General features: G+C 42.7%; 1 long non-coding RNA gene across 1 annotated transcript; it reads left to right on the top strand.

Moving 5' to 3' along the window:
* The first annotated feature begins 16,873 nt into the window (after positions 1-16,873).
* Positions 16,874-21,134, top strand: LOC310702975. Its single transcript, XR_014523853.1, has 3 exons — positions 16,874-17,047; positions 17,828-18,131; positions 20,812-21,134. It is a non-coding gene; the product is annotated as an uncharacterized lncRNA (long non-coding RNA).
* The last annotated feature ends 3,788 nt before the right edge of the window (positions 21,135-24,922 follow it).

Below are 24,922 nucleotides of genomic sequence, written 5' to 3'. Positions count from 1 at the left end.
AGAGAGAAAGTGGGAAAGCTGATCTTCTGTTTGCTTGTCACTTCAATGCCCAGCGCAAAGTGGTGCTCTTTTAATTTGTGGTGGAAGATGTTGGGCAAGATGTGATTGCTCATTCATTTCTAATTTTACTTGCATGCTGCTTCTGCACCAAAAGAATCAGGTTCAAAGAAAGCAAGAACACATCTCGAGATCAACCGTTGCAAAAATAATTTCATAATAATATAATAAAAAAACAGCAAGGTAACAGCAGATTTAACAACAGACCAAGAACGTTTCTGTACTATAAACAGAGCAAAGACTTCATTGACAATGTTACACCTCCTGGCCACAGCAGAACTAACCAGGGAGCTTGGCAATTTCACCTTGGTCCTGAAAACTCCCCTCACATGATGTTGCTGAGGTAAGCTTCATGATTGCTACCCCATGTTTAAAGATCCTGGTCTGTGCTGTTACCTACATTTTCCAATGACAATGCATAAGCACCTTATGAGGATTTGATTAGGTTTACATTTGTGGTAGCATGCACAGTGCTAGAAAAACAATGGTTCTGGATTGAACATTCAGAACTGGTGCAGCAAACCTTGGGACCTGGGAATAACAGAAAAATGAACATGTCATCTTAAATCACGGAGGAACCCACATGTAACAGGCTCATTTCCAACAACTTGGAAAACGTTTTCTCTTTCATCAGTCAGGAGGCATTAATCAGTTTCATTCAGACAGATATGAGACCTACACAAATTTTCTTTCAAACTTATAACAGCAGACCCAGGTCCGTAAATGGTACTTATAAGGACGGTCCCAATTTTGACCTAAACATTAAAAAAATCAAAAAACTGTAATCAGTAATGAAACACTCTTTCCTCCCCTATATTGGGAATCTGATGGATATTATACATTGCTATATATGGCTAGCTTACGGTGCACATGCTTTAGAAAGTTACTTGTTGTCTTCTTAGAAATAGAAGGTTTATTTTATTTTTTACAAAACAAAATGTCCAGTGCAAGTCTCTCAGAGACCCCAAACCTTGCCTGGCATGCCAGACAGCCACAGATGGCTTGATCTAATCACACATGCATGTGTGAACAACAATACCCATCATCCCATGCTTTCTGGGGCGGATGGGAGTTGTAGTTCAGCAACATCTGGAGAGGGGGAAAGGTTCCCCGACAACTACTCTCATGTTTTTTTCTGACATCTCTCCTTTCCCAACATCTGCAGGTGCAAAAGTTTCCCCAGCATCTAATGCTTTTCTGACAGCACACCTTCTACCAGGGAACTCAGGTGATGGGACAGAAATGGAGCCAACGCAGAGATACAGAGAAGCAAAGGGGAACTATCAGCAGGCTTGGGGGGACTCCTAGAGAAGCAAATAAAAGTACCCTGAAGGAGCAGCCCAATCAAAAATAGCCCAATGAGAACAGAGCATGCTCAATAGCTAAGGAATGTGGAGTTTCAGCTTGAAATGAAAAAAAAAGGGGGGGGAATGAGGGAGCAGGTAGGATGGAATGGTCTGCTGGAGTTGGAAATGAGCATCTATCTGTCTGCCCGGAACCCTGAATTCCTGTTAGGAGGTGAGAATATACTGCAACATTTTGTTGTAGTTCCCACTTGTAGAATACAGAACCTTCAAGAATGGATTGCTTCTTTGATTTGATATTGAATAGTTCTTCCCCCCCTTTTTAAAAACTAAAAATTGTGCTGTAGCTGTCAACCAATCAACAGTAATATTGGCGGATGGATCAATGATTTAACTTATTTAAATACATTTTAATAGGTGTCAGCGCAGGTGCCCTTTTAGGTATGGTGTTCACAAACATGTTTTCTCTTCTAAATATTACAAAAGAACACTGCATGTGCTAAATGTGTTGCCTGAGTAAATATAGCCTCTTGACAATAATATTGTGGGCCATGATAAATGTATCCCAAGTAGCATCTCTAACTAAAATCTGAATTGGGTAAAAAAAATCTACATTTTAAAATATTTTAAATTCTTTCCTTCCACTCCCACAGAAACCTGAAAAGTTGCCTGGCCTTACTGCCTGGAAAATCCAAAATCTTATTTTTTATACAGGTATTAGTGGTATAGAAAATTGTCCTCTACCAGTTGCTAATTTGGATGACCATCCTTAAAAATAAAAGTAAAGTATATGGTAACACACAATGGGATTTACTCCTAAGTAAATGAGTATAATATTGCAGCTTAAATATTCTCTCTGATTCACTAGTTTAATGGCTCATCATATGATGTTTGCTGAGACATATCCACAAAATTTACAGCTGTTTTCCCTGCCCACAATGTTTAAATACCAGTTTTTGCTTTTTGGATTGCTATTTTTAGACAAAATAAAAAAAAAATTCTTCCAGTAGCACCTTAAAGACCAACTAAGTTAGTTCTTGGTATGAGCTTTCGTGTGCATGCACACTTCTTCAGATAGACAAATATCATTTATATGATATTTATATGATATTTATATGATATTTATATGATATCATTTATATGATATTTATTTTTAGACAAATATCAATGTGACAAATTGCATTTATGTAGACTGCAAAGATGTTGTTTAGAAATTAGGTTTATCTGCATACACAGACAGGTACAATTATTAAAACCTCAGTCAAATTGATCTAAATAGTGCTTTCAGCCGGTTGTATTATCTGTTTTATATATTTCAGTTTCTGTATCTCCATGGATGCAATTGCCCGTACACCATATCACAGTACATCCTACAGAAAACCAATGAGATTTACTCTAGGGCAACAGTGTGGGAAATTATGAACTATCTGTGCAGAATTTTGTATGTATGAGACCCGTGGTTAAGAATAGAAGCTTTCTGAGGAAGGGCTTCTTTTGATCAGGGCTTGCAAAGTAGAAGTTCCTGGAAATCCCCTCGCCTATGACGTTTTGAACCTGGAGAAATCTAGGACGGATATCAATATACCATAGTTTTGAATGAATCAGTGCTTTGGGACAGATTTTGGGTGCTTATCACTGGAAACATTTCAGTGCAGGAGATCATTCAAGCAACGAAAGTTAAAAATGATTACATAACTTGGATCTACCTAAGATTCCAGTCCTTGGGTTGATTTGGAGCAGGTTGCATGAGGTATGTGTTACGCTGCAACATTTTCACATGTACACTTGGGAAATTACTAGTCATCCTATAGATTTATTTGTTAAAAATTCATAAAAATTAAAACACACTAACAGTTCTTATAAATGATAGCAATAATTCTATTAGAGTGGCTGGGAAAACCCAGCCAGATGGGAGGGATAATAATAAGTAGTAGTAGTAGTAGTAGTAGTAGTAATAATAATAATAATAATAATAATAATAATAATAATAATATCAGGGCAACATCTGGTTAGATAAATCTTAGGCAATGTGGGGGTTTTGAAAAACCAATCCATCAATTAAATTTGCATGTATTTGTGGGAAAGCAATGTATCCATAAAAAGAAGTATACCTTTCTGCTGCTTTTAAGATGATGTGGCTGTGTGTGTTATATTTGGAGGGGCAATTTTCCTGTGTCAGAAAGAAGGCTGTGGGCTGGTTGCAGTACAGCAAATGGGGCACTGCCCCACCAACCTCAGGCTGCCCTCAGCCAGCCTCACCTGCCTGCCTTCATACTTGAGACTAGTCATAGAATCATAGAATCATAGAGTTGGAAGAGACCACAAGGGCCATCGAGTCCAACCCCCTGCCAAGCAGGAAACACCATCAGAGCACATATGGTTGTCAAGCCTCTGCTTAAAGACCTCCAAAGAAGGAGACTCCAGAAGGTGGGCCTGGTTTCAGCTTCCTCCTCCTCCTCAGCCTCAGTGTTGCCCTTGTAGAGCACACTAGAGAGAAGGATGTGGACAAAACTATAGTTGGTAGACTCCACCTGCCATTGGCTCTGGTTCTACCAATCATTAGTCTCCCTGCCTCCCACTCCACCAATCAGAACCAGTCCCAGTCACACCTGGCTTGTTGCATCCTCACGCAGGCAGGGCGTGGCTTTCTACGGGAGCTCTTGGTGGTGGATGCTGCTCCCTGTCCTGGACTGCTGCAGCCACAGGGGAGGTGACAATGTGTTTGGATGCCTGGTAAGAAAGTCAGGTTCATGGGCTCTTCTGATGTCCCCATGCATTTCATTAATATAATAGTTAAAACGTGGAAAATGTGGAATTTTCCTCACTCTTCCAAACAACTAGAACAACAACTTCTTCTTCTTCTTCTTCTTCTTCTTCTTCTTCTTCTTCTTCTTCTTCTTCTTCTTCTTCTTCTCAGGAAATGTTTTACCCCCTTAAGGCAAGGGGGTGGCTGCTGGCATCTACTGGCTAGAGTGCTGCCAAGTATTATTTTTAATTGTGTTTTCTAGTTTTAGATTCCTTTTTTTAAAAAAGGTTGTTATTAAATTTGTTTAATTATACATTATTGTGAGTCACCTTCTAAGAAAGCTGAAGCTGAGCGTTGGAAGAGCCAGGGCAGGTCTCCTCACAGCACATGGCTTAACTATGGATCGTGTCGCCTCAGGAGAAGGTTGCCACCAACCCAGATGGCTTTAAAAGAGGGTTGAATAAACTTATGGGGATGAAGGCTATGGATGGCTACTAGCCATTATGGCTATCCTGTGCCTCCACAGTTGGAGGCGGCAATGCTTCTCAATACTCACAGGAAGGGAGAGTGCTCTTGTGTTCGAATCCTGCTTGCAGGTTTCCTGCCGAGGCATCTGGCTGTGAGGACTGGATCCTGGACTAGATGGGACATTGCTGACCTGATCCAAAGGGCTCTTCTGGTGTTCTGGTGCTCTTATAAAAAACCTTGTTTTATAAAAGGCGAGGTGCGCACCTATGAGATCAACAAAAGAGAGTATCTCTTTTAAGACAATGGTTGTAATCTGCAGTTTTTAAAGCCATTGAAAACCCTAGGGTATTGTCTGAAGGCGCATGAGGATACCACCTTACTGGTGTAACTAAGCCAGTCTGAGTATAATCAGAGTCTAGATGGGTGACTGTCTGGGAATCGCATTGTATACATTGCCTTGGGTTTCAAGAAGGAAAAAAGGCAGGACATATAGGTAAGAAAATCAATAAGCTGTGGAATTTTTTTGCGGGGTGGGGATGTGTTGCCTAATTAAGCGGTGACAACTTTTTAGTTGCTCAAGTGTCTTTGATCAATTAATCCATCATTAATTAATCCACATTTAATCCACAATGCCATCATGTGCATGTTCACTCAGAAGCCTGACTGAGTTCCGTAGGACTTCCTTCCCAGTAAGAGTTGTAGGATTGCCCCCTTATGAATATAGGCAGTGGAACCCAACCCAACTCCCTCTTTACGTCGGGCTGTGGTGGTGGGGTTGTAATGAGCGCAGGTTTCTCTCCACTCTGCAGTGTTGGCTGAACCAGCTGGCTGCTAGATGTGGGAGTGGAGATGTGGGAGTGGAAAGCCCTAAGACCGGACTTTCAGAGGGGAGAGATGGACTGAACTGGCCTGGGATTCCGAGCCAGTCTTGCTGCCATTGCGCAACAGCATTGGGCCTCATCTAGCCCCAATCACTGCACCAGCCTGGAGCTGATGCAGATGTATGGCACGATCGTCTTTCCAACCCCCACTGCCTCTGAACGGTGGGGAGTCTCCATTCGCACAGGAACAAGCCCTGTTGGACTCAGTAGAGCTTCCTTCCAAGCAGGCATGTGTGGAGTTGCAACCCTAATGAAAATATGAATCGTTTCAATCACCTGTTTCAGAGGAGCTCTGCAGCATGAGCCATCTTTTTAAATTACTATTAAAGATAGAATTCAAGAGGAGGTCAGTCCCTCTGCATCAAGGACCATCTCTGGTTGTGCAGTTTGCCATTTATACATTAAAAAGAGAGAGAGATGCACTCAGGTTCTCTCTTGTACTCTAGCATACTTTGCACGTATTCTTTTGCTGATTCTAAATCTCCAGGAAATTGTGGAACTAAAAGGATGCTTTATAGCTAATATAATTACTGACGAAGTCTGTTTGTGACCAATGTACTGCAGAGTGAAACAGGAATAACTGCGAAGGCTTTGGTTATTAGTATTACAGCTTTTGCATCCCCTTGCTTTCTTTTTCCCGAATGGAAACTAAGCAAACAGGCTCCCCAATACCCCCATTCCAGCCACAAAGATAAACAATAAAATCTGTTGATATGCATTATTTCAACTTGACATCTATGTCAAACATTTTTCCAAGGAGCATTGATTAATTTTAAAAAGTCAAGCGACATGGCGAAAAAGAAAAAGAGAGAGAACAAAGTTAGCCAAATTGTCATCTGTATATAATCTCTGCCAATCCCTGCCTGGCTCAGATACGTATTTGTATTTACAAGATGTTTGCGAAGAGTAGCACTCTGCCCGTCGGCTTGCGATCGTCCCTCACTCCCCCCCTCGCCACTTCTTTAACAATCGTATGGCTTGATTCCATTTCCCAGATTTTCCCCTTCCAAGAGCTGCTATTTGAATTTTTTTTTAAAAAATGAAATAAATAAATGTTTGTCTCCATTTCCCTATTAATGGCCTCACTGTAATACAACCTGCTGCAGTTAGAAATGGCAAAACAGATGCCACAATGAAAATTCAAAGTGACGGACACTCAGCTTTGCCTGTAAAAGCTGCTCACAATTTAGAGAGCTGGAGTGGGCTTCTGGAGCTGGGAAGAGGCGCTCCAAAATCACCCATGAAAAGGCAAGGCAAAACGGCTGGTTGTTAACTGGAGGGGCTGTGCTAGGAAAACTACCTTTGCCGGGATGATTCTCTGCCTTCTGAAGTTTGGCCCCTTCTACAAATACAGGACCGTTTTCAACAGAAAGCTGCTCTTAGAGCTTTTTCCCTTTGGGCTCGTGCCCTTAGCTGGGGCTTCATGTTGCATTTTAAAATGGATGTGCTTACCTCCCTGATAGGGATGGGCAAATCTGCAAGTTGGGTTTCTCATTTTTCTAGTCCGAAGTTCATTTCTCTGTTAAAAAAACTATTATTCGTAAGATTTGTATCCTGCTTTGACTTCCTATCTTTGGATTCCTAGGTAAATGTGTTTAAATATGGGCTCAGTTCACTGCAGTAACACAGTGTTCACAGTGACTCTGCAATTCAGGAAAAATCATGGGGGAAATGGGTGATCATCAGCCTCCCATTGCTTGTTATATCTGCTGAACATATCCATAGCTGGTAATACAGAAGCCCCGCTTAGACCTGCTGCGCTGATCATCTGGATTGCAGCCAGGACATTAAACACAAAGTGGGAGGAGGAAAATTGATTATTTTTTACCCAGAGATGGTGAAAGAGCTGGAACGCTGCTCTCCCTCCAAACCATAACAATCCCATTGCAACAGAAAATGAGCCACACAAAAGACGATACTAACAGCATAAGACCACAGCTAAAACAGAAGTCAATTTCATAAGGAAACAGAGGGTTTAAAAAATTAAAAAACCCTGACTTTACCCCTCTCCAAAACAAAAGCAAAAGAAAGATTTATGAAAAGAAAGGAAGCTTATTGTCAGAAAAGCCTGTTATTTTAAGCAGCTGGAGATGGCAGTTCAGGACCAATAAGAAAATCAAAATTTGCACCAATGGATTTCGAGGTGGAACGTGCTGTTGAGCATTATATGTGTTTGTGTTTCTTGAATCTTCCCCTTAGGATTTCTGACCAATAACTATTGTTGTTTTGTGGATCTCAGTTCGTCTTGACAAAAGAAGGAATTGTTAGAAGCAAAGTTTACCAACCTGTAATGGTCAATATTTTGTTGGAGTTGTACTTAAACTTTGTCCAGTGTGGTGTAGTGGTTAAGAGCGGTAGTCTCGTAATTTGGGTAACCGGGTTCGCTTCCCCCTCCTCCACATGCAGCTGCTGGGTGACCTTGGGCTAGTCACACTTCTCTGAAGTCTCTCAGCCCCACTCACCTCACAGAGTGTTTGTTGTGGGGGAGGAAGGGAAAGGAGAATGTTAGCCGCTTTGAGACTCCTTAGGGTAGTGATAAAGCGGGATATCAAATCCAAACTCCTCCTCCTGAATATCTATCTATCTATCATCTATCTATCTATCTATCTATCTATCTATCTATCTATCTATCACCTATGTACAAATTGCAGTCTGGTGGCCTTAGCACCTCTGAGGACACTTGACTAGGGATGTAGAGGATTCTGCCAAAAACAGAAATGGAAGTGGAAATTGCTGATGTTTGACTGTTTGCCCTATTTGTTTTAACAATTTGGTAAAAGAATAACCGGGGGGGGGGGGGAGTACTATTTGGTGAGAGAGTCCCAGCAGAGATTTAAAATCACAAAACATGCAGCAAAGCAAACTGTTGTTACTTTTAAAATAGGCCCTTATAAGTCACCCACGCCCCTTAGAGTAGAACAAGGCAACACGTGTGGTAAGTTAAAACTGCTTTACCTACAAACACTTCAAAGTCAGATTCATGGTCTTTTCCACACAGCAGTAATAATAATAATAATAATAATAATAATAATAATAATAATAATAATAATAATAATAATACGAAAAGACAAGCAGCAAAACTTTGGTTAATTTCAAAGTGGTAAACATTTCTAAATTATTTGTATAGAAACACAAAGGTGGCTTGCTAAAGCCCCACAGTCTAATCTTGTAGCATCCATCTTAGACACCTGTACTGGTCAGGTTGACATGGCGGAAGAAATGAGAGAACAAAGAATTTGGTAACACTTCCTTCCAAGGTGAGGGGGTGTGACCTAGCTAAGCCTGACAGGACACCTTACTCTATTGTCTTAACTCCTTCGTGCATTAATTAGAGTTAAGCATGTTTGTCCTATGAGGCTGGGTTTATCCCACAAAGAACAGAAACCAAGCAAGCAAATACAGTCAACATTCACTGTTGTTGCTGTTTTCAGTTTGCTAACGATATGTAATTGATTACGCCCCCCCCCCCAGTGCATTGCATTTTCTTTGCACTGAACTGAATGGGGTGGAATAATGTAATTAAGTACATAAAGAACGGTGTAAAAACTTAACATAATGGACAGTTAGATGAATGACACAGTTTTGTCAGAAGATGAACTGTAGCAGAACAGAAGCAGCACTGTATGTGACAAATATGAATACTGATGCTTTCTTCCATTTCTACTCATGACACCACTGCATTTCTTGTCATCATTGAACCGGTTTCCTCAACCTCGGCCTTCCAGATGTTTTGAAACTACAGTTCCCATCATCCCTGACCACTGGTCCTGCTAGCTAGGGATCATGGGAGTTGTAGGCCAAAAACATCTGAAGAGCCAAGGTTGAGGAAGCCTGTCATTGGATCTTAGCAGTGGCTGTGGTCATTTTAATCATTTGTTTCAAAAAACATAACATTCATTCTGTTACTTCATCTCGCCATCCATTCCATACAGTCACTATAACCACTCACTACCTCAAGCATTATCTGTATCATAGAATGATTGAACTGTAGAGTTGGAAGGGACTCCAAGGGTCATCTAATCCAACCCCCTGAAATGCAGGAATCTCAGCTAAAGCATCCATGACAGGTGGCCACCCAACCTCTGCTTTAAAAAACTCCAATGAAGGAGAGTCCACAACCTTCCAAGGAAGTCCTTTCCACTGTTGAACAGATCTTACCACCAGAAAGTTCTTCCTGAAGTTTAGTCGGAATCTTCTTTATTGTAACTTGGAGCCATTGGTTTGGTTCCTACCCTTCAGAACAGGAGAAAACAAGCTTGCTCCATCTTCCATGTGACAGCCCTTTAGATATTTGAAGATGGTTATCATGTCTCCTCTTATCACAGCTAAACATACCCAACTCCCTCAACTGTTCCTCACAAGGCTTGGTTTCCACACCCTTGATCATCTTGGCTGCTCTCCTCTGTACACGTTCCAGCTTGTCAATAGCCTTCTTAAATTGTGGTGCCCAGAACAGGGCGCAGTACTTGAGGTGTGGTCTGACCAAGGCACAATGAAGTGGTGCTATTATTACCGTGGTTCTCCAGTGTCACCACTCCTGCTCTGAAAAAAAAGTCCCAGAGCGGCTCTCTTCTGCTCCCCTCTTCCCCTACACCACTGCCAAAGCTATGACCTACATTTCATTGTTTTCATTCTTACTCATGGATGTAGGAGAGACCTCAAAAGCAACATTCTGAGCTTACCATTCAATTGCTGGAAGGTCCAGCTCTGAGGGCCTTCTGGTGGTTCCCTCACTGCGAGAAGTGAGGTTACAGGGAACCAGGCAGATGGTATTCTCAGTAGTGGCGCCCGCCCTGTGGAACGGCTTCCCATCAGATGTCAAGGAAATAAACAACTATCTGACTTCAAATGTCTTCTAAATCTGAAGGCAGCCATGTTTAGGGAAGTTTTTAATGGTTGATGTCTGATGTTTCATCATGTTTTCAATATATTCTGTTGGAAGCTGCCCAGAGTGGCTGTGGAAACCCAGTCAGATGGGCAAGTTATAAATATTATATTATTATTATTATTATTATTATTATTATTATTATTATTATTATTATGAATAGGTTATGCTATTTCAGAATGCTCCTTTCTATGGTAACATTAGAACGTTCCTTTCAAAGTCTCTCCTGCATCCATAAGTAGCATTCAAAACATCCCGTCCCCTTTCTGAGAGCTGCATCACTTTCATCTCAGCATCTCCAGTACATCCTTTGCAGACAGCTATACTGAAGATCTTAACCAGATAACAATAGTTTGTGTTTGTTTTGCTTAATTGCCTGAAAGTAGCACTGGCATCTCTGTGTCTGTGGAGCTTCAGGTCACTTTGGAAGAATATCTGATTGGTGCCTCAGAACTGAGAAATGTGCAAGCAGATAATGCAGAGGGCAATCCCACTTGTCTTCCTAGAGCCAGGGCACATGTTGGAAGAAGTGACTCTGCGAATGACTTGCTCGCAATACAGAGACATCATCCCTCATATAAAACGCTGCTGGGGGGAAGCGGACGAACGGGCAGGCCAAGGTGGCAGATGGCTTTTAGGGGCCTGCTGCTTTCTGTTCTCCTACCTTTTTAGCATTTGTGCAATTGAAGGCTCTTAGTTACTGGGTTTTCATTATTATTTTCTGGGAACTGTTGCTGTCCATTGGCCCTACTGGGAGCTTTTGTTGTCATGAACAAATGCACCATATTTTTAGCGAGAGGCCATGACCGGCCATGCTGAGCTTTGCCTTCTTGGAGGAAGGCAGTACAAAGGAGGCCTCATCAAGAAAGGATCAGAGGAATTTACAGATAATAGCCATCATCGTGTCTCGGAAACATTTAGGCTCTAGTATTTAAATGAGCTGTAGTAAAAGGATCCTGTAGATCAGGAATGTAGAAGCTTTCTGAGCCAAGGAGCCACATTATTCCCATCTGGGCAAGCTTCCAGGAGGTCACATACCCATGATGGGCGGGGCCAGAAGCAAAAGTGGGTGGAGCATTAAATATCAACATTTGCTATTGCTAATCTATGTAAGAGGGGATCCATGCTACAGTCAAAAATGCTCAAAGCTGTAAATCAGTAGAAATGCTAGCTTTATTGATGAACTTCTGAGTCTGAAATAGGGATGGGCGAGTCTGCCATTTTTGGTGCCCCCCCCCCCAGTTTCTCATTTTTCCAATATTAAGTTAATTTCTCCTCATATCCACATTAGTTTAAGATTTTATTTTATTTTTAAAGAAATGAATCTCTATGAAACTTCAGGGGCATTTTAATGTGTTTTGGATTCCAATTGTTTCAAGGAATTTAATGCATTTCTATATGTTATTTTCACTAATATTTATTCATTCATTCATTTGTTAAACTTTTTCTACACCTCTTTTTGCAAAAGTGTTTTTAAGAAGTGTACAATAACACTTCACAAAACTACGTAAGAAGAAAACCACACAACACGCTACAAGTTGATGCACATTTCCCCCAATATACACATTTGTGTGTACTTTTTTGGTTGAAGTACTGCCTCACAAAATAGGAGGCGTGTGAATGTTAATGGGTAGCTGCGTTGTGGATCATGTATTGTTTTTGAAAGTGTTTATACATTTATTTGTATTAAACTTCAAATTGAGCAGAGTTTCTTCCTTCTCCCTACCTCAGGCAACAATATGTATTTGGATAGAGAACTCTGGGTACAGCAGATCTGGGAAAGTAGGAATACTTAATGGAAAATTCTCAATATCCTTCTCAAATTATAAGTCTCAGGATTCTAGCATGTGTGCATGGGAGCCCCTGATGTTAATCCAGTATAAAACATATAGGTCTCATCCAACACTGCTGTTCCACTCACACGACAGATTTCTGCTTGTACAATGGAACTTCTGCCTCCCCTCCCCTCTGCGTCCTCAAAATCTGTTCCAAAGGGTTGGAGGATCCCCCAAGAGCAGATTTTTTTTTGGGGGGGGGGGGTTTCAAAGAGAAGGAGCAGTCTTACAGGGTGAGTGGAACTGTGCTTGTGCAGTGTAGGAGACAAGCCTATACAGTGGTACCTTGGGTTACAGACACTTCAGGTTACAGACTCCGCTAACCCAGAAATAGTACCTCGGGTTAAGAACTTTGCTTCAGGATGAGAATAGAAATCGCACGCCGGCGGCGCAGTGGCAGCGGGAGGCCCCATTAGGTAAAGTGGTACCTCAGGTTAAGAACAGTTTCAGGTTAAGAACAGACCTGCAGAACAAATTAAGTTCTTAACCCGAGGTACCACTGTATGTTTATAGAGCAGGTATTCTCTTGTTTCTGCAATCTTATGATGGTAGATGCTGTGCTGTGAGCACTCACCTCCTTCCATCAGGGCTTTGAATCAATCTGGCGATGAGAGCCGAACATCAAGCCCACCAATTGTCCCGTTGATGATACAACCTGTGCTTTTCTCAGTATAGCGGCTTACATTTATGGGATGTGTATTTAGCATTACCTCTAATATCATTGTCACCTTTACTATGGAATCCACATATATTTACATTCGCATGCTTCCATTGCCAAGCCTGGGCCTCTTTGTAATGAAAATCTATGCAGCGTTTGCACAAGCAGAGAAGCTTGCCATCTGATTTCCATTGTGTTTTGGCGCAAACTTTGATCTTCCGACTCTCAGATGCGAGAGTATGTTGATATTCTTTGGCTCATTTGATCTCATCCATGCATTTGGAATGAAGTCTCCTTCTCATATACATTCTTGAGACCAGGTTAGGCATTTATATGGAGAAAAAAAATTCAGTTTGGGATTGTTAAGCCTCTTACATTTTTTTATCAGATTCCATGCACCCAGGATACAAATTTATAGCATGGGTTGCTATTATTATTAATTTCCACCCCCCTCCCTTGTAGGGATTATAGCTGAGCAAGAAGCATGAATTTGATAATGGATTTTTCAGCTCTATTTTTCTGAGGTTGTTTTTATTTGAGTTTATGGATCACACGGTAGCTATAAAAAGTCATATTATATTTTCAAGGTCTGTTTCATTATTTATGATGTGCATGCAGAGTTGTCTAGCTAGCGCCTGGTGGATTGAACAAGAACTGAAAGAGACCTGGGGAGATGCACTTGAGGAGACCATCACCAGGACTGTAGATGAGAAGACACACACTTCCACAAGGATGTGGCAGCAAAGTGTTTTTGTTTAAACCAATAGATATAGGCAGACTATTTTATTTGCTAGCTTCTTGGTTCACATTATTTATTGACGAGTAGGGTTGCCATATTTCAAACAGTGAAAATCCGGACAGAAAAGTTGTTGAGCTTTTGGGGCTAAATTGCTAATAAAATTGCCAATTTTGAGCTATTTGTATGGACTGCCATACGCCCAGATTTTCCCAATTTCCACGTGGACACAGTATTCTGGACATATGGCAACCCACCTTGATGTGCATTTCAATCAACTGAAACAACAACAGACAATCAACAAAGTAATTACCGGTAACCCTAACAGCAAAATTGGCTTGTAAGGGCAGGGTTGGGTGCAGTACTGGCTTCCGGGCAGGGGGGGTCACTGTTGCTTATCAAGAGGGAGAGGAAAGTTGAGAAGGAGGTTTGTACTGCACTAACTCCCACCACCTTGTCTCTCCCCCTCTCCCAGCCAGGAAGTGATCATAGAGACTCTCCTTCACCAGGAGAGCCTGAAAGGCAGCAATAGGACAATAATACAAGGCAAATGCCCATCTTGTCCAGCATCCTATTCTCGCAAGGATGGGAAACCTTCTGGTTCATATAAAGAGAGGTCTGGAGGGCCATATTTGGGCCCTGGGCCTGAGGTTCCCCATTCCTCAAGATTGGAAGTCTGGAAGTAGAGACACGATTCCACTTCTGGCAGTATTTCAATGGCTGGGGGCTGCTAAATCATGACTCTCTGGAAACACCCTGTTAATGACTCTGCCCTAGTTTGCCCTGAACTAATAGAAAACTAATTGGGGGCATTTGCTCTTTTCTGTTCAATGATGGCTTAGATAACCATCATTGAACCAACCAAGATAACCAAGAAGATGAGTGTTTAAAGCGTTTTGAAATTGCTCAAGGAATTCAGGTTTTGCAGTTCTTTGAAAGAAGCAGCAAGCCTGTGTCAGTGTGTTGATTCCTTTCTTGTAAATGGAACCTTACACGGTTGATTCAGAAGTCCCACTGTATTCAGTGGAGCTTACTCCCAGGTAACTGGGTAAAGACTGCGCAGCCTTACACTGCAGTCCTAAGCATTTGTACTCAAAACTGAGTTCAACAAAATTGACTCTTTGGTATGTCTCTGATCGTTCTCACAGTTCCTCCTCCTCTTGCTATTATTATTATTATTATTATTATTATTATTATTATTATTATTATTATTATTATTATTCCGCCTTTTTCCCTGACAGGGACTCAAGGCAGCTTATAGCTACAAATAAATTTCATTCCATTTATCTGTGGAAGGCGTTGTACACGATCCTTTCCCTCACACATAGTATCTTTACAACAATCTGCTGAGGTAGGTTAGACAGAGAGGTTGTAATTGGCTCAAGGTGACAGATGTGTACAGTGGTACCTCGGGTTACATACGCTTCAGGTTACATACGCTTCAGGTTACAGACTCTGCTAACCCAGAAATAGTGCTTCAGGTTAAGAACTTTGCTTCAGGATGAGAATACAAATTGGGCTCCGGCGGCGCAGCAGCAGTAGGAGGCCCCATTAGCTAAAGTGGTGCTTCAGGTTAAGAACAGTTTCAGGTTAAGAACGGACCTCTGGAATGAATTAAATACTTAACCTGAGGTACCACTGTATGTGTATATGCTATCTATGTGTGCCACGAGACCAAACACAGGAGAGGCTTCCTGATGTAGAATAGGTTGTCCCTATTTTCATTGGAGAAATGTTGGAGGGTATGAAAAGGCCATAGAATGTTAATCACATAAAGGCCTGTTTTCGCCTGGCACCTAAAGGTATGTAATGAAGGAACCAGGCGAGCCTCCCTGGGGAGAGCATCCCACTCTTCAGCCCGTCTCTGCTGCACATTGATAGCACTTGTGTTCAAAATGTTGTCCACCCAGAGCCTAATGTATTAGCCGAACTAGCGAAAAGGCTGAACTGTATTCCATTGAAATTCACAGAGAGATAGGGGGTTCTTAACCACTTTCTGTGTAGAGCTTTTAAAAGTCAAAAATGTTATTTCTTTTCAAACTATGTGTACGAAGAGCATATAGCACCCGAGGGGATCCATTAATAAGCAAAGCAGCGGGGGCGGGGGCCGAGAAGAGATGGGCAGAATTTCACAGCATCCTTTGCAAGATTGTTTGTTTGACGGAAACTCAGCTCCTTATTAAGAGCGTTCTAGCATAATTTGACTTTAAAAACAATTCCTCTTTCTCCCCTCAAAAGCCATGGTGTTTTTGCTGCTAGTCTTTCCAACATGTTTGTCTGATGGAAGAGTCCTAAGACGTTTGAGAATTGAAAGCAGGAGATTTCTTTTCTTTTCTTTACTTGACTTTAAAGTGAGTGCAAGAGCAAAGACTTAAGAGCTATTGATGCTTTTTTTTTGTTTTGTTAAAAACAGGTCCCTGCATTTAAATTATAACTTAGGAGAAAGGGTGGGTTTTATACCACTGTTTTGATATGAAAACTGGACTCAAAATAATGTGCACTGGTATGGCTGCTCTCAACTGGTTGTTGACCGAAATAAATACTGGTATGACTGCCAACTTATGATTTTTAAAATTCACTTTTAACAAACTACAGTTCCCCAGATTCTTTGTGGGGTGGGGGGTGGGGAGCCATGGCTGTTAAAGTGGTATCACAGTGCTTTACATATATGGGGCAGATGTGGCCTTTTATTCTAGACTTAATGGATTTATGAAGGCCCCCTTCATTATATGAGGTAATATGTGTATTACCTCAGCGACTGCAAACTGCGGTAAGCCAGCTCTGGTTATGAACACACAATAATTAACCAAGTCAGCTGAAAAGTTTCAAGTTAGCAGGGATGCCAACTTGAATAAAATATTGGGTGTGTGTGTGGCCCAGGTAAGCCCCACCCTGCCTGATCACATGACATGGCACACCACATCATTGGAAAAGCGGTGCCCATCAACTTTGGGGCCCCTGACCCCCTCAAATATTTTAGGGGGTAAAGGCTGCTCTGGTTCACCAGAAGCGGCTGAGTCATACTGGCCACATGACCTGGAAGCTGTCTGCGGACAAACGCCGGCTCCCTCGGCCTATAAAGCGAGATGAGCACCACAACCCCAGAGTCGTCTGCAACTGGACCTAATGGTCAGGGGTACCTTTACCTTTAAAGGGACCTGAACCCCTAGGATTGGGCTCCTATGGTTGTAAACAAATTAACTGTAAAGAGAATACTTGTGTTGTTCTATTTTATATTGTTTTTATCCCTCCTTGTGTGGAATTTCATCTTTGTTTCCTGGAATTTGAAGGTCTGTAGATTACCAATAAAGATGGAAAAGTGGAATGTACCTGAATCAGCAAGCTGGACCTAATGGGCTTCTCTAATGGGTTTGAGGTACTGGGCCCATCAAGAGGAATTGGGAAAATCACATGTTGAACTTCTGGTATTGCTAAAATTCATCAAGTTGAGGCAACCACCACTGAAGCTTTACCCAAGTAAAAAGCAGATACATGAAAAGCAGATACATGAACCTCTTCTTATTTCCCCAAAGATTTCCCCAAAGGTTTGATGAAGTCTTGACCTAGTCTGCAAAGTGCTTCAGGTTGAAAATGTTTATTTCTGGCTGTGTCCCTTTTGCATGCATTTATTCATTAGTCTGTCCCATATTGTTCCTGCAAAAACCTGCATTAACATTTGCATTTAGAAATTGTAGAGCAAAATCTGATGGATAACTATGTTCTGGTCCACACTTCAGTCCTGGTAGCTCAGATCCTGTCAGTTTGCTCTGAATTCCATAATTCCTCAAGCATCCTTAGCTAGGACTAACTGGAAAGCTAACCAACTCAACATAAGTCTTATTACTGGTCTGGAAAAGTAGCCTCTTTTTCTGAAACTTAGTTTGGTCTTTCCTTCTTTCGAATGCTTTCCCCTGTGAGCTGCCCGGACGGCACAGAAAGCAAAGCATATACAAACTTAGATATCTGTACCCAAGTGGAAATAATGTTTTATGAGAAGCAGAGGTAAATCAGTGCAGTTATTGGAGTAAATTGGCCTAGTATAATATAAACTCAGCTATTTATTTTATTTTATTTTGCATTTCTTTCATGCTGCCTTTTATTTGGGGAGGGGCAGTGGCGATCTTGTGAATGAAAAGATGCTTATATATGCAAGGGAGTGGGGGAAAGTGCTTTAGCTTTGTTTCAGTCTATCAAGGGAAAATAGGTACACACACACAAAAGTCCGTATTACCATATTGACCCTATTTATTTTCACAGCAGGTGCAAGATAGCTTGCGCTATCAATGACCACTGGAAACAAAGACGGGCAGAAGTGTGAACTTGCTTTCACCTCTTATAATTCCACAGTGGTCTCAGAGGTTAATGCATAAAATAATTCAGGTCACCATGACTTGAAACCACCAGACCATGGAAGCCTCCTTCAGAGCCAATCAGGCCTAACGTGCAGTATTTTAGACTGCCTGCGTACTTGTGCCTGGATCAGATATTACTGGTTTTTCAGGAGATCACACGGCAGGGGAATAAATGGCACCTTGCCCAAGAGCACTTGGTGAACTTCATGGTGAGTAAACTGCAACCCTGACCTCTCTTCTGGGTTTCCCATTGGCAGCTTGCTAGTCAATGTGAATCACAGAATCATAGAGTTGACCAAGGGTCATCTAGTCCAACCGCCTGCAATGCAGGAATCTCAGCTAAAGCGTCCATGACAGAGGCCATCTGCTTAAAAACCTCCAAGGAAGGAGAGTCCACAACTTCCTGAGGGAGACTGTTCCACTGCCGAACAGCTCTGACTGTCAGAAACTTTTTCCTGATTAGTCGGAATCTCCTTTCTTGTAACTTGAAGCCATTGGTTTGAATCCTACCCTCCAGAGCAGGAGAAAGCAAGCCTGCTCCCTCTTCCATGTGACAGCCCTTAAGATATTTGAAGATGGCTATCATATCTCCTCTCAGTCTCCTCTTTTCCAGGCTCAACAGGCTCAACTTAACATCATGTGAGGACAGAATACTGGAATAGATGGGCCTTTGCCTGATATAGCAGGGCTATTCTTGTGTTGATTATTATTATTGTAATTATTGTTGTTGTTGTTATTTCTACTCCACCCATCTGACTGGGTTCCCCAGCCACTTTGGGTGGCTTACACATAAACACATTTGCCATTTTAAGCTCCCTCCATCCCTCCCTTTCCTACATTTACACCCAACATTTCTACCAAGGATCTCAGAGTGGTGCACATCGTTCTTCTCCCCACTTTATCCGCACAACAACCCTGTGAGGTAGGTTAGGCTGAGAGTGAGTGACTGACCCAAGGCCACCCAGTAAGCTTCATGGCTGAGTGGGGATTCGGACCCTGGTCTCCCTGGTCCTAGTCCAATACACCAACCATTACACCACACCGATGGAACCGCCAGCTGTTTCAGCTAACTGTGCTGGCTGGGGCATGCCCTCCAATACGAAGTGGCCCCAAACCGGGATGCCATTTTCCAGGGCCACACTCCCACATGAGTCACGTGTCCTGTCTGAGACTGCAGCCCCCCAAAACACTTTTGTGCATTTTGGGGTGCTACAGAAGATTGCTGCTCCCCCAAGCACTTTTTTCAAGGCAAGAGTGTGGTCTGAAATCGTGTGATATATTGGTGGCCATTTTGGCCGCCGTCTTTATGTGAGAAAAAAAATGGGGTGTCCCACCCCACCCCCAACACAGTTGACAGGTATGCCAGGGTTTGGGATGGCTGACCTACTTCACGAGCACCTTCCCCTGCCCCAGTGATTTTAGATTTCATTGTGAGTTTGGCTACTGGTGGCACGATCCAAGTCATGTTAACTCCCAGATGTTTCAAGCAGCTACTTATATCTCACCCACTGAAACCAGTAGGACTCCCAAGGGCTTCGCTTTGGCTGGGATGTACCCTGTTTTGTATTCTCTGCAAAGCTGTGCTGCAATATTGTCCTTTCAAATCAGCCATGCCACTTGCTCTGGGACATCCTTACAATGTCCTATGGAAGGACAAACATGCACAGATGTTCTCCACTCTATTCTTTCTCTATCTATCCTGCAGCACTCTTGCCCGATGTGCTCTGAAGCCAGTCACCCCTCCTTTAAAAGGTTTGGCTCAGGGCAAAGCGACAGCAGCTGTGAGGCAGGTGAAGGGTTAACCTAAAGCATGCAGCTGCTAATGTTAGTTTCGGAGGCAGACCCAAGTCTTCGGGGATAATCTATCCAGGCAAGATCTGACATGAGATGTGACATTTACTATCCAGCACAGCTAAGGCCGTCGGGGATGTTATCAGGAGTGACTGAAGACACCTCTTCTTGCCTCTCTTCCTTTATGCCTTCTGTAAATGAAGTTACTTCCTGGTTGTTTTCAAAGCATCCCCAACCATTGGCCCTGCTGGCTAGGGCACAGCATGGTGGGAATCCCAAAACATGCTAATGATTAAGTGGTATGTAAATACTTACAGCGCGGGTGGCGCTGTGGTCTAAACCACTGAGCCTAGGGCTTGCCGATCAGAAGGTCGGCGGTTCGAATCCCCGCGACGGGGTGAGCTCCCGTTGCTCAGTCCCAGCTCCTGCCAACCTAGCAGTTCGAAAGCACGTCAAAGTGCAAGTAGATAAATAGGTACCACTCCAGTGGGAAGGTAAATGGCGTTTCCATGCGCTGCTCTGGTTTCTCCAGAAGCGGCTTAGTCATGCTGGCCACATGACCTGGAAAAACTGTGGACAAACGTCGGCTCCCTCGGCCAATAAAGCGAGATGAGTGCCGCAACCCCAGAGTTGTTCCGACTGGACTTAACCGTCAGGGGTCCTTTACCTTTACCATTTAAAAATGCCTTAAATAAACAAATGAACGTCTGAAGGACCACAGGTTTCCTATCTGTGGGTTAGTGTGTACGATGGAGATGGGGAACTGGTGGCCTTTCAGATGTTGCTGGACCACAACTCCCAGCATTCCCTGCCCATTGGGTCATTCTGGCCTGTGGCTGATGGGAATTGGAATTCAACATCTCCTTGAGGGCCATAGGTTCTCCATCCCTGGTGTAGGACTCAAACTGAGGCGATTCAGATTCAGATCCCCACTTTGCCATGAAGCTCACTCGCTAACCTTGGGGCAGTGTTCCTCACTTTTGCCTGCATTGCAGGGTGGCTATGGGGATAGAAGGTGGGAAACTTTGAGCTCTTTAGAGGAAAGGTGGGATATAACTGAGGGCTCCACATTTCTGATTGTCCTTTGCTTTTTTTAAGGCACAGTTCCAAGAGATGTTTCATTTGCCCCACCACTTTCCCCAGGAAAACTCACTGATTACCACTGAATTGGAACAAATGTCAATCTGCAGAAAAGCTGATTGATGAGTGTTTTGATTCAGCAGGACGAAATAAAAACCTCTTGGACATGGAAAGGACAGGACAATTGTGGATGAGCCGGGAAAGAGCACCTCATCTGTTATGTATGCAGGAGGTCACTGCAGTCTGTGAGAGAGGGTCTCATTGAAGAACCAAAGATCTCAGAAGTTTGCTATATGATAACTCAGAACAGGGTTTGGAATATTATGAAAATTATGAAAAAGAAAAGAAGAACATAGCTTTGAGTTCTGTGAAACAGCCCACTCCCTTCACTTTTTAGAAATGATGGAAAATACCTTTGTTCTGACAGTTTTTCCCAGCTGGATGAATGGGTCTCCCCAATAGGCATCCATTCGGTGGAAACTAAATTTTACTCATAGTGGACCCATTGAAATTGATGGACCTAACTTTGTACTATATGGAACTTGCCGAACTGACCAGAGAGAAGAGACGGTGGAAGAAGATTGGAAGAAGTTTAAAGAATATTTGAAAAAAATATGTTAATATTTAAATCTTAGAATACCTTTGGAAGTGGATATAGGCTGTAGGGTTAGAAGTAGAAGATAGTGTATTTTAAAATAGTATTATTTGTAAGTGATAAAATGTGAAGATTTTAATGGTAAAAGTATGTGTGATAAAGAAACTGCTAAAGATGAGGTAAAATGAAAATCAGATAGGGGGGACTTGGGGAAGTTCACCTAACAATGTTTAGAAAAAATAAGGATAAGAGAAGAATTTGTTTGTATTGTTTGTTTTTCTGTTTGTGTTGTTTAGTTGTGTTATAAAATGAATAAATATTTTTTGAAAAAAATTAATGGACCTAACTTGGTCATGTTCATTAATTTCAGTGCGTCTGCTCTGAGTAAAACATAGTTTGATCCCACACATAATTCTGCACAACAAGATGAGTTCTGGGTGGAAGGTGAACTGCAGGGGAACAGAAGCATCGCTGTGTGTGATATACTGTATACAGGGCAGAATGGAAAACGTTGCTTTCTTACATCCCTTTGCAGGCAATGTTGAATAAATGTGTCACATGCCTGAATGAAATCCGTTTTTGGAGCCAAATTCCTTTAGTTTTGCATGGCATTCATTTGAGAGGATGGGGGAAGCTGCAAAGTTCTGGAGCAACCGAAGTTGGCTCGCTCTTCCTCCTGATGTGCCTCCTGCGAACTCCTAGAATTGAATTTGTGATGTTACAATAATTTATTTGCCAAGAGAGTGTGCTGAAATAAACAGAGGATTATTGTGACTCCCCTCCCCTCTTAAACCAAGCACACACACGCACACAGAGAGAAAGGAAATGAGGCTGTGAGAAAAGTGGGAAGAAAGCTTACATGCAAAAATTAACACCATCAGTAATTAGCAGAAATAATGAGGGAAGAGAAGGAAAAAGAGCAGGTCAAAGCACTTGCTGTGCAGCTTAAGAATATTTCCCTTCATTTGGCAGTGAGAGACATCTTCCACAGGCACAGTTAATAGGAAGAATCCTCAATGCACATCCTTGAAAAAATAGAGCGTGCCACTGCTACCTTCAAGGGAAATTCAGTTGGTCCTCTAATCCAAAAGGTTATTGTATTTTGTCAGCGATTGGTGCTTTGCAACCACAGACAGTATCAGCACCCGAGTTAAACACCAGAGGGACACCAAAGGAAACATTTCCCTGGAACAGCCTTCCCCACACCTGGGGCCACCCAGATGTTTCGGATGAGAACTATCAGCCCCAGCCAACATGGCTAATGGTCAGAGGGATGGTGGGATTTGCACTCCAGCAGCATTTGAGTTGAAGAAGGCTATTCTAGAAGTCTGCAATATAAATGAAACAGGGCAGTGGACAGTGGGCGGCAGAGGGGAGAGCACTTGCCTTATGCCCTAAGCTGGGCTTCCAGAAGCATCTGGCTACGCATTAGGAGAAATAGGAGAAAGCCTTTGGTCTGACCCAGCAGGATTCTTCTGATATACAGAATATTGCGTGATACATTTTTTTTTGCTTCTAGTTTGAAGAACCAAAGAGCAGTCAACACAGTAGCCTTGCTGTATGATGGCAAAGAGAGTTGTAGGACTGGCTGGCTTGACCATCACTTGATCTATGGATGCGCCATCCAGACACACCGACTCCTGTCCCCAGTGTCTTTGTTGCCTCTGACACCTGTGTCACAGGTGGGATCGCTGCCACAAAGAGGCGGAGAGTGCAGACTCAAATGGAGCCTAAATGGGGCCATGAAGTGAAAAAGAAAGGGCAGCCTTAGCATCCTCCAGGAAATTAGGTTTGTAAAAGTACACATGGACATAAAAAAAGATCTATGGGGCACCCTCCCCCACCAAACATCTTCATAAGGACTGCACATGTTAAGTAACCACAAAATGTTCCACTGGAAAAGAAAAGTGGGGAAAAGTGGTAGGCTGGATGGAACGGAATGGAGTCTCTGGGAGAGGTGCATGTCTGCCTGGCCGACCAGTTCCTTGAAGACCTTTTGTTGCTGGCCTCATTTGTAATGCTCCTATTTATTCTTACTGCCCCAAGGGAAAAGCAGTGGTGCACCTTCTTATCGGTGGCCCATTGGTTCTGAATGTCTGGCTAGGCCTTGCAGGTGTGTCAAGTTTTATCCAACGTATGCTGCCGTCTGCCAGTGATCTGGGGATGGTCCTAAAGAATCAATCGGTTATCAGGCCAAATGGCATGTTTTTCACCACCTTGCAAAAAGAAAAGGCTTTTTTTTGGGGTGGTGGTGGTGTCACAGTTGTTTGAGGCTCCAGCTGAAAGCTTTTCTCACTGCTTTCAAAGCATTGAAGCTGTGCTTGTCACCTCTCGCTGCAAAGTTGGACGAAGCTAGCCATATGGCAAGTGGAAAGCAGTGCTGGGAAACCTTCCGCACGTGATGTTTTTCTGCTAAATGAGGATTTCTTTCGAAGGTACTGATTTCACACACAGGTCTCTGGAGTAATGCGCAATGTTGTCAAGAAAGGCTGGCAGTAGTTGCCAACAGCCTGTTCTGAATTCCCAGGAGAGGCCTACCTCCATCTCCACCTTGGGGCTACCTGGCTGTTTTTCATCCCTCTTTTTCACCCTCTCTTCAAGATGCCGTGCTGGCTGTGTCGAATCCTGAGCCGTCTCGTCAGCAACTGTTCCACCAGGCCGTTCCCCGCAGTGTGGTCTCTCTGGAATTTCCCCTGAATAATGCTCCAATTTGCTCCTGGAAGCTTCCGATGAAATCTCCCCATTCTCGGAACTATGTTGTGTTCTTGTAAATAGCCTACTGGAGCCAAGATATCTTCCAGAGTGCGATTTTATGGTTGTATAAACTCCAGTTGCCATTTATATCCGTTGTCTTATGTTACAATGGGAGCTTACCTTCTTGATAGCGAAGTCAAAAAGGATTCTTGAAATCTGCAAGCATTTCTCTGAGTGTGAACAACAAGGCTTGGCTTTATAAGTGCTTTTGTATTTTCACACTTACTCCGTGAGCAACAAGGCACCCAAAGATGTTTGTAGAGGTTTAGAAAATTGCAAATGGCACGGAGGAAAAAGGGAATTGTTTCTCCGTCTCTTATTGTACTAAGAAGTCTTCCATTGAATTTGATGTGGGAAGGCTTGAAGAAGCTCTTCTTGCAGCAAAGAGTCCACTTGTGGAACTTGCTTCAACAAGATGTGCTGATGGCCCTAGATTAGGTGCCTTTCAAAAAGGATTCAACAAATCCTTGGAGAACAGGTTTATTGGTTAAGCAGCTAGAGGTCCAAAAGCAGTATTATTTGGAGATGGATGCTTCATTTGATCCAGAGTCTCCTTTCATTTTCTGTTTCAGCAAGACCAAGGCTAGACTGGGTGGAAGCTGGCTCTTGGAGCTCACCAGCTCATGAAGATCCCACTGCTGATTACTTTCAGTACTGGGCAATGGGCTGTAGTTGGTGGTGAAACAAGGGTCAAACCATAGAGTTAGGCACTGGGCTGAGGGAACTGGGTGTCACAATTCCTGAGACGAGATGTACAGGTGATGCCCCTGGTTGCCACAA

Source organism: Podarcis liolepis, assembly GCF_965112155.1.
Source record: "Podarcis liolepis genome assembly, chromosome: 3".
NCBI classification, from domain to species: domain Eukaryota; kingdom Metazoa; phylum Chordata; class Lepidosauria; order Squamata; family Lacertidae; genus Podarcis; species Podarcis liolepis.
The sequence above is the reverse complement of the archived record's forward strand: the minus strand, read 5'-3'. Positions and strand labels throughout refer to the sequence as shown.